The sequence below is a fragment of the Anopheles moucheti genome, chromosome 3 (genome assembly GCF_943734755.1).
Source record: "Anopheles moucheti chromosome 3, idAnoMoucSN_F20_07, whole genome shotgun sequence".
Classification (NCBI taxonomy): Eukaryota; Metazoa; Arthropoda; class Insecta; order Diptera; family Culicidae; genus Anopheles; species Anopheles moucheti.
Window position 1 is genome coordinate 25698788 of NC_069141.1, and position 17369 is coordinate 25716156.

Sequence of the window (17369 nt, forward strand, 5' to 3'; positions counted from 1 at the left end):
CAAAAATTGATTTCGGATAATAAAAATTGTCAACCCCGGGACAAACTAACTCTCGCACCATCAGTTCCTACTTCCGTTCCTTTATCATTCATATTTTGGATACGGAACCAAGGCTAAGGGATGATAAATTCAATTGTGTGGAGTAAAACAAAGCGCTGGAGAAAGACAGCCAGTTGACGAACCCAAACAAAAAAAAAACCGGAGGAAAAGAAAACATCATCCCACACACACACACAAACACACACACGCAAACGACGCAGACAAAATCCGGAACGAAAATCGGAAATAGCTCGTTGGTTAATATTCACTTGGCGCGACACACGTTTCTGCCCCGTTTCGGCCACAATCGGCTGGGAATGTGTTCGGCGCGAGCGGAAGTACACAATGGGCAAAGGCACACATGATTCATGCCCGTATGCCAAAGTTTGGAGCACAAAAATGTCACGAACGCACGGCCGAGATGAGTACGTCCGAATGCGTGCGTCTTGGAGCCCCCCAACATGCCCCCGCGAAACGCCCGCGAGTACGAACCCGTGTACGGGATATGTTTCGAAGACTCCAAAACAAAACAAAAAAACAAAACACAACGCTGGTACGAAAGGAAGTAAAACACACATAAATATGATCAAATTTACGATCCATCCACACAGTTGCTGGGGAGTTCTGAATCCGATCGTGCGGCGCAGTAAATCGCTTCATGGGGAAACGCTTGAACTTGAACCAATCGAGCTTGCGCCTTGTTTTGCAGCCGTTGTAAAACAATAAAACCGCAAAATCCTTCTAATGCTCGCACCATAAACTGTTAGGACCGAGTGAAAAAGTGTTCAAGATTGCACCGAACGAGCAATTAGACGGCTGGCTTACATGAGGGCTTACGCTTGGCCGATTATGGCGACAGCCACAATGCAATGGTTCTTTCGTGATTCGTCATGATAAGAACTCGGTGCTACACGAGAAGGGTGAGTCCTGGAGTTCAACATCTGGAGAATAGTCTAGAAGAAGCCTGCAAGACGCTGCAGCTTTTACGACACTTCTATTGAGCTGTTTTAACGCGTGGCGTTACGATTGTGCCTGACGAGAATAAAATTCGCCGATGAATGATGATGATGACTGGAACCACATAATTAACAACTGTATGCAACAAATTCTCTTCCGCTCGATGAACGACGCAGAAGGTTAGAACAATAATAAATTCAAACCACATGAGTGATCGATAATGGATTTTTAGCCGGGAAAATGCATTACCTTGGATGAAATTCAATTTCATAAAAATATTGATATATCTTTGATGTGTTGCATAGTGAGCAATTTTGTTGCTGTAATTTTATGACACTAAAAATAAATTAATTTTCCGGCAAGCGTGCTGGAATGGGCACAATTTTCCACGCTTTATCGCAGATCGCAGGCCCACTGCTCCCTACTCTTCCCACAACGCTCGAAAACCAAACAGCGCTCGATCGGCAAAAGATGAAACGAAACAACCACCCCTGAGAAGAGTGCAGCATAAATTATCACCACTATCACCACCGCAGGCGTTGCGCTTTGATAAAAGCACACACACACACGCACACACGCACAAATACCGGAAAGCCGGATGGGTTGTTTGATTTTTGTTTGGTTGCAGGCGCCAAATAAGCAGCAACAAGCAACATCCCCTACGTTTTCGGAACACATGGCTCAAACGACAACATGGCATTGGGGGGGGGGGGGGGCTGTGGTGTTGGGCGTGATTTTCGGCTTTTCGACGTCAAACAAAAAAGCCCCCCCTGATGTTCAATAAATGGGTTCCGGGAAGAGAGATACAGTCCACCGGGCTGATGCTTCATTATGAGCTCATTATTAATTGTTAGTGAACGTTTTCTGGTTACTGCTGGTATTATGCAACTGGGTTTGATAAATAAACAAACACAACCCTATGCAACTGGAAAAAAACACCTGATCAATACTACTTACTTAGAACTTTTATCAATAATTAATCAAGGGTTTGATATTTTAGAATTATATCAATAATTTTAATGTGTTTATTAATTCATTAATGCATAAAAGTTCGTTCTAAGATCATCCCAAAGAGATCGTTGTAATACAGCCTTATCTTAAACATTAGTTATCGAAATTGATATACAAAAAAATGGAAATATCAAAGTATTTTTTTTTTAGAAAGGCTATTGACTCTTACTTTGTCTAAAGTAGTTAAAGTCGATCTAAACATCTACAGCGGAAAAGGGTCACATCATTTTCTCCCAGTTTTTATCCAAACATCAGATTTCAATCGCAGCTAATACGATCACTTAATCCCAACATCACGACAATTACCGTCCGATGGCGCGCACTCATTCATACAAGTTTCCCCCAAATTTCCGTGGGGTTAAATGCTTACATACCGGCAAACATTCCACAGCATGACACGAATGTCATGCCTACCACTAAACTGGCAAACAAACAACTCCACGGTACAGGCAGCACAATTAAGATCTCGCGCGCAGGGCAAAGGTACACATCCGTACACGCGGTTGCGATGAGTGCTCCAGCCCGTTACGGGAGCCACCTCCACGCGTATCGAATGGGTCTCCCTCCCCGTCGTGATGAGATCATGTTTCCATATCCATTTTTAAAGCAAATGTAAATACAGCCAACCAACCGGTGCCGGGCGTCGTCACCATCTTTCGGGCCGGTGATGATGAAGCCGCAGGGCAAACAAAAATCCCATAGGGGGCCCATAAGGGCAGAAAACTGTCTCGCCATGCAGACCGAGTGCAACGGCGCACATGCAGCTGCATCCATATGCACTTCTGTTTCTAATTATCAACGCGCACGCATCCGCCTGATTAGGTGCGGGAGGAGTCTCTCTCTGTGTGTGCGTGTGTGCAGGGCTTTGGCGGAGCACCACTTCGAGGTTCGATATCGAGAACGTTGGTGTGTAACACCGCATCCATTCTTGCGCTGCAAAATACTTACAGAAAGAACAAACAACTCGTACTCCTTCTCGACACATTCGACTCGCCGCCCAAAGGCGCTCATAAGAAAAATATGTTTTGCATTCGATTCGAATCTTGCGTCTTGTGTTTCTTATCCCGCCTTTTTCCTTCCTTCTCTGGCTCTGGCACTCAACATCAATGGCAACAAACGACCCGCTTGACACCACCACCCATCGCGATCGCTAATTTACTTCGTCACGGGTGTGCACGAGATGGGGGGGGACGCGAGCGATGCGTTTCGATGAGTTCATTACCATGAGGCGATGGAACCAGAACCACCAACAGCAAAACCGAACAGCCATTGTACGCCACGAAAGAAAGTGTTGTATGGCGCGCGCTGTACGGTGTGGAAAGGCTATAAGATATCGATTTTCCAAGTCAACCCCGTCGCAAGTGGAAAAGAAAGCATAACTTTAATGGCTCACGGACGCGGACCGATGTTTGCTTTACTAATTAGCTCGCGTACATCCATCGACACTGCATGACGACATGGGGGGTTTTGGCATCCCCTCTTCCGCGTGCTGTCGATGGCGATCGTGATGATGCTTTGGGATGGAACGACGACGCGGGTCAAACTGTGCCAGACCTACCCGACCAGTAATCTCGGCCGCTTTCGTCCGAAAGAAAGGAAGATTCCCGTAAAAGGACAACAATGGGCCTAATTCATGACCTCGAGACACCGTACGCGAGCCCTTTTTATGCCTTTTTTTTTATCTGTACGCAGCGCTGCTGCTCTGCCGTGTGCCTTTTTTGACCCTCTTAGCGCCTTCGCGAACCATCACCCCCATGGCGACAGCTGGTCGCGATCTTTGGCACCCTTACCGTGCCTTCTTGGATTACGTCGTCGTTCTTTTCTTTTTTTTTTGCATGTTGGTAAAGCAGTCTTCTTCACACCCATACGAGTCTTTAAATGGGTTTTCACATACACAACGCTTAAGCCTCCCGCGCACTTCAAGCGCGAAGTTAAATCAACATTTCTAGTCGCGCGTTAGCGTGTCCCACCGTTAAACCGCAGCGTCATTTCCCAGCCCAACACTCCGAGCCCGAGTTGTTCGGTGCGTTTGATAAGCAAATTTGTTTTGCCCTCAAATGGAATATGAACAAACAGGAACTGGTCGCTGGCGATGACGACGACTGCAGGGATTTGAACGGTAGACAAGCCGCAAATATGGCCGCTTTTGGAACAGGCAAACAGCAAAGTCACAGGCAACTGTAGCGACACGTTGATAAAGGAATGCATCTTTATCGCAAAAGCAGCGCGGCCTTCTTATCGCACCATCAGCTGCACCTATTTTTATGAGAAATTGATCAACTGGCATGTATCGGAGGGAAAGCAAATATAGGAGTTGTGGTGTTACTTAAGCAAGCAGAATATCCGGTCGGTTCTTAAAGGCTCAAAAAGTTGCTCAAGAGCATAAAAGTATTGCTTCAATAACTCTATCAGTTAGACTTTTTGTTAATAATATAAAGCCTTTTCCATATTGATTTGTTGTGTCCTTCCGACGAGGTAATACGGGCTGCATAATTAATTAATGAATTCCTAAATTTATAAAACATTAATGAAAAGGTTTACATACATACAACATACATACATACATACAACATTAAATAAAATGAAATGAAAATTCCCGCCAACGCTGTGAGATCCCAACAGATACATCTTACAAACATGTTCTTATCAATCTATCAATTCTGCTTCAAACATATCCTACACCATTCACAATCCTCGTTTGGGTGATCCCGCACAGGAGACTTATTGACATAGCGCGTCGAAATAAATAACTAAAAAAAAAACCGATGACCTACAAATGCCATCCTAAACATACAACCCGCACAGCACATATCCAAATGACTCAGCTGAAGGCAGAACTGTGCGGCGAGCTCCAACAAACCGCGTTGCAGCTGCAGCAGGTTTACTTAGCTGGCGCATGTTTTGATAACTCCCCAGCACCCCCAGACGATGGAGGGAGTTTGTTCCTTCCTCGATCGAATCGATATTCAAATTTCAAGTTGAGGAAGGTTCCACCATTGAACCCCGCTTATCGATGGTTGTTTTCCTTCCCTTTTAATGCATTCGCTCCACACTGTCACACTGTGAGTATGTCGTTTTTCCTGTTCCTTTTTAGTCAACGAAAGAAATCCATCCGCACAAATATTTAAAACTCGCGCAGACGAGGAGGATGCAGGAAAGTACGTGGCCGTCGTTCACCTTCAACCGGTACGACGGATGCCCGCCCTCTCGAACGGACGGCGGCCGATACGAATCAGCTGCAAATGTTTGTGCCCGCGCCGATGATGTCTGTCTCAATTCGTCAAGATATTCCCGCGCCACAGCCGCACGGACGGGTGCGTTTGAAATCAAATAAACATTCAATCATAATTCCACCACGTCCCGGGGAATGTCAGAAACCAATAACTGCCATGACTCTATCATGACGCCCGAGACGCTCGCGGGGAGGAAGAAAAAAAATATAGTTGCTCTTGAGATCTTCCGCTCGTTGCGTTCTCCAGTGCGGGCGATAGTTTTTTCTGAAGGAACGGCAGAAGCCCACGGTAAAGAATAAACGCCGTTGCCGTTCCTGGCATTCGCTCGATTGTCATCATTAGGAGCGGGAAATCTTAATCAATCAATCGTGAAGAATGGACCACTCCAAACCCCGGCCACGGGGTACCAAGGTCGCCACAAGAGCTGGAAGAGACAAACGTTGTAAAAGTGATCCTCCGCGATCGAGATAGACGATTGCGATGACGAAGGTTCCGCGTGCAGGAACGTTTCGTGTGTCTGCTTTCCTTCGCCCTTTGGTGGCTTTTAAAAACGCATTAGAACCCAGAACCAGCTCGAGATGACATTTATGCTCGCTCGTGCTTTTGCTGCACAACATGAGCATAATCGTACAAAACCCGTTCATCAAAGTAGCGCGGGCTGACAAATTATGTTCTATGTATTATGCACCTCTACCGCTTTACCTTTGCCGGCACATTTCTGTCCACTTCAACTACGGTTTGACGGCAGGTTTTTTTTTTTCAATCTCTATCGTGGGAACTGGATGCGATAGTACAACGGGGTTGGATGTTTCCGCAGTCTGTCGCGAGACAAGCCCGAAAACACTAACATTTGCTCCAACTCGTTCAACCAGCTTCAAATGGTGGTGGATTCGATGATAAATGTGACCCGCTTACATCATCGACCCCCAGAAAGCAGAAAGCGGATAGAAAGTTACTGGGCGGAAAAACAACTTGTGGCACCGACCATCTGCACATCCTCCAGAAAGGGGACGTATTTATCTTGTATATCTTCCTTTGTATTTATGCCACGTTATGAGCAGCGTCATTTTCACAGGGAAATAAATTATGTCCCTAATTCGTCTCCATTAGCAGCCTCGGAAGCTAACTAATCAGATTTTGGGAAATCGAGTTTTTAAGGAACTTTTAATTAAACATCAACTTACCTTTAAGTGTTGTAGTGTAGAGCTGCAGCTCCTTGAAGCATTCGGCTTTTAATAATCAATTCTGGAACAATTCCGCTCCGATGCACCTTTGATGCACTTGTTGATATACGTCTTCCAAATTTTGTTGTTTTAAGTTGCTGGACACTTTCCTTATCAATTTCGTTTTCTTGTAATCACTAGAACACACACACACACACGCAATTCCTTTTTGCACACAATTAATGAAGTATTTTTACACCTTTTTAAATGTGACCACAGCACGTATACTCCGCAAATTTATCCAATTAATCACTAGAAACACTCTTTCGGCCAATTTCTTTTGCCTTCCACTGTGTTGTTAAATTTCAGATTCAAACACACTGCAAACTATTTTCACACACTGTGCGTCATCGAAAGCTTGCGCACCTTTCCACCCAACGTATGGCTCTTTGGGTGCAACACTCGATACACATTCTTCACCACACGGGTGGGTGGGTTAACTCACACGATCATCACTAGTGCACTGGAATTAAACAATTCCCGAATTCAACCTGTAAACATACACGCATCAAGAAAAAAACATTGGAATTACCACAATTAATTCGTTGTAACCACTAAACACACACACACACACCACCCCCTCCTCTCGGTCTCACGCGCCCTTCGCAAACACCAAGTCAAGAAATGAAGTGTCAGCTATCCCGGATTGCTTTGATATGCAACCGATTGCTACCGATTGAGCGAACTCTGCAGGAGGAAATTCAAGTGCCAATTTAGTTCCGATAGGTTGTGGTCGCGAACGTACGGGGCGGCTGTGGCTTTACCTTATAGCTACACTTTAAGTCGTTCCGGTTCACTTCCTCCCCATCTTGTCCCCCCCCCCCCCCCCCCCAGCCAAACCCGGAGATTGGTCCGGTTAACCGCAAATCATTTGCATAAACCGCACGCAATCTCACCGTGCGCCAAAAACCGGGTGTCCTCCCAGTGGGAGATACCGGGCACGCGGGCACAACACACAAACCCGACACTAACCAATCAAGCTGCCAATCCATCAAACGTGCGGAAGGTTTCGTGGTCGCGCGCGAAAATGTGTCCAGCGCTTTACCGCTTTTCAAATTCCTCCCCCTCCCCTCCCCCCCCTGGCCCCCTTCCAGCCATCTCACATTCCGCTCGTCCTTCGGTGAATGTGTTGCTTGTGCGGGAGGACACTAGCACACATCGGAAATCGAAGGACCTTTCCGGAACGATCTCGTCCACCACCACCTCGTCCCCCATCGATGTCCTGGGGGAGTAATTATGGTAATTTGAACTGATTATTAGTGACATCAGCAAACAGACCAACACACACACACACACACAAACACAATCCTTTCACTCACTAAAAGTCTCTTTTGCAGTCTTTGGCCACTTCATTATCTGTTTTGGGCGAAATTTAATCAAATCCGTTCAATCATTTGAGTGACATGTTCGGCATGCCCCCCCTATTACACCACACCATTCCCCACCCGAACGACCAACAAGCTCGTTCGTCACCAAAAATAAAAGTCCAAAGTTGCTGCAATCGATATTTTGAGTTTCATGGCAGAAAGAAGAAAAAATCCAACTCCTCCATAAACTCATATTCTGCCACCCATCCACCAACCGCGTATCGATTACTGAGCATTAGCCGTGGGGCTGTGTGACCTCCAAGGACATGTTAGGCCGAAAGTTTTCCCTTTTTTTTTCGCGCAAGCTTTTGCTGTGTGTCGTCATCATCATCAAAGTAGCCACGGTGTAACGTGAAACATTTCAAACACCTTCCGCCGCGCTTAGTATTGGAGCACTAACACACCACTATAATTCGTACACATACACCACTCACACACACACACACACACACACAGCAACTCCCAACAAAGGCAACGCATGCTGCGTTACATAGCGCACAAGGAGTCCAAAAGGAATGTTGCCCTGCTGATTGCTTGGAGAAGGGGTTTGTCTGCCGCACCGGCTTCCTGGGCGTTTGGCGTGTGATGGGCCCATAAAACAATGCTGCTGGTTCTTCTGTTCCTGTTCCCGCCACCAAGCAACTCCACCAATGGGGTGTGTTGGTAGCACAAAAATTCCTTCCACCGACGGCAACACTTCCGGTCTAGCGTGAAAATGGCATGAAAAAGGAAAATGTGCTTGTATAGCAGGAAGGACCTTTAAGACTAGGTACAAGGAACCGTGAAAAACCTTGGTTCCCCCTCCCTCTGGCTTGGGGTTCCGGTGGGGCACGATTTCTTTTCTCGCACTGTTCTGTGCCTCATTTGCAGATTGTTTCACCACATTCCGTTTCTTGTGCGCGGGTGTTTTAATTTATGCAAATTAAAAAATAATAATCAACCAACGGCAAAGACCGATTCGGTCTGCCCACAAGGCGTACACAAACACTGGGAAGGACCACACCGTCGACTTTTGGCACTCTCAACGACTTTGTTTTGGTTTTCGGTTGTTTTCATTTCTTGTTTCCGCCTATTCTTCTCGCCCCAGCACCAGGTTGAGGTTTGGGAATTGCATGTTCAAACTTGCACAACGGTTGCACCAACACACATACACGCATCGTCAAGAACTTCCTTCAGCTAGACGACGTGTTGGGACATGTTTTGAATTGTTACCGCAGGCGCAGGCGAGGACTTTGTGATTAGTCGGCTGTACGGTCCTTTTCTTGACGGTGGAACCATCACGACACATGATTTATAACAACAACCACCACCATCACCCCCCCGATGCACTTCTTCACGATGTGGACACCTTCCAAATTCATGGCTCCGGCAACAAGGAACGACGATTAGTCCAGTTGTTCGCACTTGAGCGATGCATTTAAATAAAAGGACACAAACGGCGGTGATACGGTAGAGAATTTTGCACTGCGGAACTCACACGCACCTTGTTTCATTGGCTAGTGATCCTCGGTGGAAGAAAGGGTCACAAAACGCGCTGCTGCTGCTGCTTCCCAACCAAGAATCCCCCGTAAGAATGCACTGAAACACACGCGTACCGTTGGGCCAGGAGAGCGAATCACCGCGTACCACATGTGGACCGCGCGAAGCATAAGCCGAAACTGAGGCACGATCGAGCGGCACTCGTACCCGCTAGCACACGATGCATGAACCGGACAGGGACCGCCACGCCGTACGCATGCTCTCTCCGCGTTCTGTTCTACGGGATGGTTCGCGTTTGGTTCGCGCCCGACCGTTGGTTCTGGCTGTTCATCCGCGCGGGACCACGAATCACATCGCACGCATGAATGTGGTTAGGAATGTTGCCAGTTGGTTTACAAAACACTGTGGGTTATACAAAAAATGTGCGAATTATTAGGTGATAGCCGGTCTAAAGTAATCTATAGTTGTGCTATTTGGATACGGACTTTGGGAAAATAATTTTAAAAAATATTAAAAATAATAAATATTAAACAAAAGAATGAAAAAGACCTATTGGTCTTTTTAATAAACATTTTTCCATGTAGATACTGGAATTACAATAGTACTCAATTATTTTCCAATAAAATATATGAAACTTTGTAAGTTAGAATATTTACATCATACTGTAAGCACTGGCTTGCGCCTAATTACAGTCAATAAAAGCATTAATTTAACGGTTATTAACAACATAATTCATTCCGAAATGCAAAAGCAAAAAAAACACACGCAAACAAATACGATTGTTCTCTCGGGCGCGGATGCAGTTTCGTGTTGCATTTCGCCCGAGAACTGCAGCCTATGCGAAATCGCAGAGAGAAACTGAACGAGTGAGAGAGAGAGAGAGAGCCAGTGAACAACGCACGGGCTCGCTCACGCAATGTCGGAATTGTATGCTGCGGACGTGAATGGTGTCGATGAACCGAACACAATGAGGTGGATTCGATTGAAATTGGATAAAATTACACATTCAAAAAGACTCATTGGATGTGCTGTTAAACAGGAGCAAAGTTCGGGTAAATAAAATATAAATTAACGAAAAATTACTACAAAAATTATTGCGGTTCAATTTCAACTTTCAAAACATGAACGTTTAATAAAAACAAGTTTATTGTTAGCAGCAAAAGCCACTATCGCTATCAACACGTAAACAACGTTGATATCAGATCATTTAATCCCATATGAAAGGATTGGATCATATTTTTTCATGGATGGATTCAGATCAGACCGAGATGGAATAGGATCAACCGATTCCACTCCAACTTCTCATCACTAATAGCAGCAAGCATACATTTAAAGGCAAAAGTTTTGTAGCATATATTCATTACCTATTCGTGTTTAACAATCTGCAATCAAGCTGAAATAATAATACTTAAGTGTCTAAACATTTATCAAACACTTACCATTCATCAAGGCGTACCAAAAACTCTTTCCTTATCATAAAGTGTCGATCATTTTTGCTTAGCACTGTAGCACTGCAGCTGATGCTCACGGACGAAACCCGAAATGAACACTCCATTCATTGCTCCGAGCGGTGTAGCATAAATGTTTCGCTCGCAGCATAAATTTTATGCTACGCTCACTGATGTTCACTTTACTGAAATGAAATGAATTTGGAGCGAATTCGCCCCAACTTTGTATGAATAGAGAGCAACATTTGACTGTTTCGTTCAAATCGCGGCCAGCACTTATTGGAAACATGTGCGTGGATTGCATTACATATCATATTGATTAAAACACTATAAACAAATAGAAAATATTGACATTAGAAATACGATCAGCACCAAATTGAATAATTTGTTAAAAGAGGCAAGGATATGAAACGAATTTTCAAAATTATTTACTGTTTACAACAAGAAGACATTTATGTTGGCGCCTGTTTCACAGATAATGAGGCCAATTGGGATGATAGAAGACGCGTTTTAACCTAGTGCACACCTCCTAATTACTCCTGTAATATAAACGGTTTAATCATCAACGATGCATTTCCGCTGGGCCAGCCGCACTATCGCACTATCGTTATGTTGTTAGGTGTGAAAATTCACTAACATTGCTCTGCGTGCACACATGCATCAAAAAGATTCCTGTCGAGCGAGCGTCGAGTCACTATCAGTAAAAAAGAAAAGGAAACCTTCACTTGACGATTGCCGTTGCGTTAAGCTGCTCGTTTGTTTTGTTTACGGTAGCTATTTTCTTCCACCGGCCAACAATCCCGTCTGCTTTGGCTCATGCAACACTCACTCGTTCTCTCTCTCTCTCTCTCTGTCTCGTTCGCTGGGGTCTCTACAGCTGGTTCTATGCTTCTATGCTGTTGCGGGATTTGTGTTATGCATCGTCGCTATGCTATGGCTCACCCGTGGTAGCCCGTGGCAAGGGAATGGTTAGGGGACGCGACGGGAAAGAAAACACAATCTTTGGCCTGTATCACTTTCCATTTCGCTTCTCAGCTTCCGTACGCAGAGGGTAAACACAGACGCCACTTGTCATTTGTTGTATCGTACCGTTTCGTTACGGGCTGTTCTTCGCGCGGAACGTGTACGCTCACACCCAATGGCGACATTTTCCGGTGTGAAGTCTGGTGCAGCAGATGACCTTCGGGGGAATGAGTGATGTGGCGATAGGAAATTGCTCGCCAGAAGTGTTTCAAAATTTGTGGATTCCAAAGAAGTGATGACAAAATGATTCTAAAATTGTGATCGGTGAAGCGCCGGTTAACCACCGATGCGGTCACTGCTTATAGGAGCCTGTGTAGATACCATGCGCTGGTGATCTTTAACAGTGATAATCCCTGCGATCCTTCGGGAGAAAGTAATCACTGAATCCGCCTGCCCTGTCGGCGTTGGTGTTCGTGAGTTCTTTCCATCCCGTTTGCGCAATCATCATCATCACCAATCACTACCGGTCATCGCTCCATCTCCACACGCACACTAAACACTACCGGCCACCGCTTTACGGCACACGCACTACTTACCACCGCCACTGCATGCCGCTCCATGACATTCGCACCTGTTATCACTGGCCGCCATCTTACGGCACGCACACCTGCTCGCGTTGAGCCTGAACCCGCTTCCACACAATGCGACCGCGTGGTGCATGAAACTACCGATTTTGTTAATTCGAGGGCTTGTCGAGGGCCCGCCACTAAACAACAGTCTATTGTCACTCTAAAACTGCACTAAGACACTACACTTGATCACTTTTTTCGCGTTTAACCGATCTTTCGATCGACGTGGAACGTCGCGACCCGTTTAAGCCCTGCCGCTGCTGCACAATGCTGCTACTTGTACGAGGACTACGCACGAAGACTGACGAACTACGACTAGCAGTGTCGGAATCCAACTGCGACGAAGCGGTGCTTACCGATACCTGGCTTGAACCCGAGCGTGTGACCCTGCTGTGACAGGTGTGCTGTTAACAGAACAATATATGCTCTCCCGGTGGAGGAGTGTTGATCGCATGCTCTCACTCTCTGACGTCACGGGAATTCCGTACGGAGCATTTATCGTTCGAGCTTACATGCGTTGTTATGCAGTTCCCTTGTGCGCTAAAACTGTGTCAGGTACCTTGGAGTGCTCCTCGATGCTAAGTTGAGCTTCCACTAAGGGCAACCAGCTAATTGGCCTGCTGAAGAAGTTAGCCGATTAGCCGGAAGAAGATCCGGTCTGTACTAAGGCGCTCTATTGTTCCTTAGCACGTTCGGTGATGAATTACGCATCTGTGGTGTGGTGGCCTACGGCTGCGCGTCCTCGCTGCGCGGTTTGCTCTGCGCACCAAAACCATCTTCCAACCAACTGCCACGCAAATATATTAGCGGTCCATGCAACGGTGATCCCGAATCATTCAGGATCGAATCGATCCATCTTCAATTTCTCATCACTATATCAAAGTAAACAGTAAATCGAAGGAAACTGTTTCTTTTTTTGCTTTCTTTCTTTTAGGAAGGCATATAAAATATATGCGTAAAAAGTTAAAAACATATTAATAAAAGCTGCAAAATTTTGTAGTTTAAGCATTGTTTAACAATCCGGCGACTAACGCTTCGCAGGGGTACTGAAACGTTTCACTGAATTTCTAAATATAAATTTTTCGTTAAAATATAGATTTGTAATTATATTATAGATATAATTAGATGAAAATAATTGATCATATACATTTTTTAAAGAAATTGTTACATTTGGTCTCACTACCTGGGCTACACCACATAGCACAGATCCATGCAGAGGATGATATGTGATACGTTTGGTCGAATGGCCCTCCCAGATCGAAGCGTTTGCCGGTGGTCAACAGCATTTCAACCACTCATTCCTTTCACTCACTTAATCTACTCATGCCATAAATAACTACACCGGTAAACGGAACAGATCGTCACCGAAAGGAACGCATCGATCCGTGGCCACTGGATAACGCATTCCAGTTCTGTTCCCTTCTTTTTGTGTTTGCAGCACCATCGTAATAGTGTTTCGATATTTCATCGATAGGAAGAAAATAAAAACACATAAACCAACCGAGCCCAGCGACTACCGAAATGGGGGGTTTACATGCTGTGCTTCTTTTGTGACATTTTTGTCCCGCGTTGCCCGGTGTCCCAGAGGCGATTCCAACTGTGCCCGGTGAATTATTATATTCTCCCATTATTTGGACATAATTTAACTCAACACGAAATTTATTGCTCTTCAAAGTTCGGAACCTCCCGGTGGTAAAGCGGGCTGTCGTCGAGCGTTCACATCAAGCGGGTGCGCTTCGGTGGTTGAAATTTGCTGCAAAACCGGTTACCGGTCCCGATCGAGCGGATGGTATACACGAATACGCGTTAAAGCCTCTTGAAACAGAGGTAAATATATTTGTTTCTGATCAAGATCAAGATCGGAAAGCAATCCGATGCCGTGATCTTGTCCACGGCTCTTGTGTCGGCGTCTACTCTAGCGTTTGAAGTGCTCTGGAGCTGAAAGATTAGCAGCGCTAGCGCAACGGGTGCTGATTCACCGCGCTGTGCATATAATTTTAATATTTATGACGCCAGGTTTACCAAAGGAGGAAACGGTTTTGCCGGGCCGCGATTCTCATGGTGCAGAGGATGCGTTTTTAGCTCGTCCCAATCCATCCGTCCGTGTGCGGTGGTTGTGGAATGTGTTCGAACCTTCTCCATACTGTGCCGATCGATTTTATGGAACTCATAACGAACGTTGTTGATTAGGAGCCGGTGCGGAATCGGAACCTGTTGCATCTTCTTTTCGTCGAATGCCACCGAACGTGAGATTGGTTTTTATGTGATTGGTTGGTTAATCGCGAATCATTTGCTGCATTATTCGAGATCTTCATCAATGTTTACTACGAATTAGCATGGTTTAGCAATCATGAGCATATTTTATGTACAATCCTAACCAATTAAGCTGCTTAAGAAGAAAATGCTAAAATACGATCATTGTTTTCACATAATTAGGAGACGAATAAAAGGCTAATGGATTTTACTCCTTCATGAATCCTTCAGTAAAAAAGGCTGTAGTGTGTTAAATGCAACGATACACTAGCCTATCAGATGTTTATGCAAAGACCACAAGAAACTTAATCTTACATGTTATGGAGCATTTCGAAATCTTGGTGACCAACTAACACTTTTGCCCTTTAAAGTGGTCCACTGCTTGAACTTTGACCACATGGAAGATTTGAGGACCTTTGGAAGAGTCGAACGTCTTCGGTTAAACTGTAATCTTTCAATAATCTATCTTCTTCTATGATTTCGAGGCATGATGTGTGAGGTCCGGTGATTATAAAAATCACACACTCTATTATGTGATGCTTCCCGGGGTAAGAAAGGGACATTTTGAGACAGACAGACATTTTGAGGGAGTCGTCAACGCTTATCTCTATTGTGAAAATCCTGATGTAACCGAACGTAAATCGGCAATATTCACTCCTTTCCATTAGCGCCAGAAAATAAAATAACTAATCATAAAATACAGATGACAAGCACACCAACTCGCACCATCTGTCTTCATTGTTAATAAACTCACTAAACATAACATGCAAATTGCACACGCCTGCAACAGCAATGCAGTTTTGCACGCTGTCATTCGCGATGAAAAACCAATGGAGATTGATTGCGCTCGCCTTCGATTTGTTTATTTTTTAATTATTTTTTTGGGGTTCGTAAAACAGCAGCAAATTAACCTGGTTGACGGGAATGTAGTTGAAACAATTCTTTGCCCGAAAAAAAAATTTCCCCTCTTTTCTATACAGCATGATTTATGATGTTAGCTTTGGCCGCCGTTTCACGAACTGTTCTTCTAAAAATATCGTAACGATTTAGATTTAGGGTTTGATATAGCATCGAAACTGGAACATGCTGTACATTAGTGTCGACAAGTTTTTGTTGCTTTTAGTTTTGTTATCTTTGCTTGTTATCATTTTCCTCTTTCGTTTATCTGTTTCTTTTTTTTTTGCGAACATCGATGCGTTCTGCTGTTCGGGATGATCATTCCAACCCTTAACATCATTGTGTTTATTCACAAAGGCAGCAGCCAGCCACTCTTCAGCCCAATCTTTCCAATGTTTGTATAGCTGTTCAACGCTTAAGCTCTTTGTGCAGAGCGCTTGTTATCCTCATCCCTGTTTCACTGTTACGTTCAATAACTTTGTTGGTTGCTTTCGCTTCTATAACCAACGTAGAAAAAAAAATAAAACCCCATCCAAATGGTTCATCCCATCCCGCCGGTGACCGTATGGCATTTTCGAACATAGGCTGGCAGTGCTCGTAAAACATAACCCGTACGAGGGAGGCCCAACAGACGGCCTAACCTAAAGACCTTATTCGAAGAAATGGTTCCTTTCGTCCAGGCGGGCCAAGATATCGGGGTATCGTGTTATTTTTTCCCTTGCGCATCTTGTATTGTTTAAGTTATTGATTGTTTATAAGTCGTTTCGGGCATCGAAGTTGTTTGTGTCTCGTTGAGCCTTTCCGTTTATCATGTCAGGGTTTCATCTTTGGAAACAGATACTTGTTGCACGCAAACCGCATCACACACGCACTACAAAAACAAAAACCCTTTGAAGAAACTTTTTTTCTTTTTTTTTAAGATTACCACACACTTAAACCTTTTTTCAGATGTAATGTTTCCTTTTTGAACTAATTCTATTTTAGGGTTTCTAAACATTTTATATTTAAAATGCTGCCTTCATTTCCATTGCTGCATTGAAATTCAATTAAAACCGTGTCATGCGTCAAGCATGATAGAAAAACTAATTAAACGCACCGTTTTCAAACCGATATTAAAAAAATAAACATGTAAACAAAACAAAAAGCTGCTGTTCCGGGTTCTCTCCAAAGCGACAACACCTACTCAAATGACCCGACCCAAAGGCAAACGCCAACCCTCCGATCGACAACATCTGTCACCGACTCACGACGCCTGCCAGTTTGGTTCCGTGCCGCGAGACATTTGACAAGAGTGCAATGTGCATCATGCAGGAGGTGTGCATAAATGCACAACATTTTCCAAGCCTCAAGGACGCAGGGGGCGTCCAAGGGCGTTGTTTTGGGTTACAGGCGGTGTGAAAACTGGTCGTCATCGGGGGAGAGTTTGCATTTCACACCTAACACCGGTGGTCGAGTTGGTAGGAAGCCATTGGATGGGGGTGGGGGCCAGTTGCAGCGAAGTGCATTTTTCCTGGTGATGAACGATACCTTTGCGGAGGTTCTTTGAAGTGCACCGCGGCAGTTTTTCCCGACGAGAAATCTTACGTTTTCGTTACTGTTCCGCTGGTTTGCTTGTGTATGCAAAGGCAAGTAGATTAAACAGTTTCAATGTTGTCTTAGTTAATCTTTTTTTTCTGTTTATAAACAATTTCATCAACTTTATGCAAATGAAGACGAGCTTTCAGAGTCATTATGGAAGTCTTAAGAATTTCAATTTACTTAAAATGCCCATGAGTGTTAAGATTTGCAGGCCTTTCTTTGATAAATAATTTGCAAATTAAACACGTTCCTTGCAGGGAAATTAAAGATCACAGAGACATATTCTGAACAC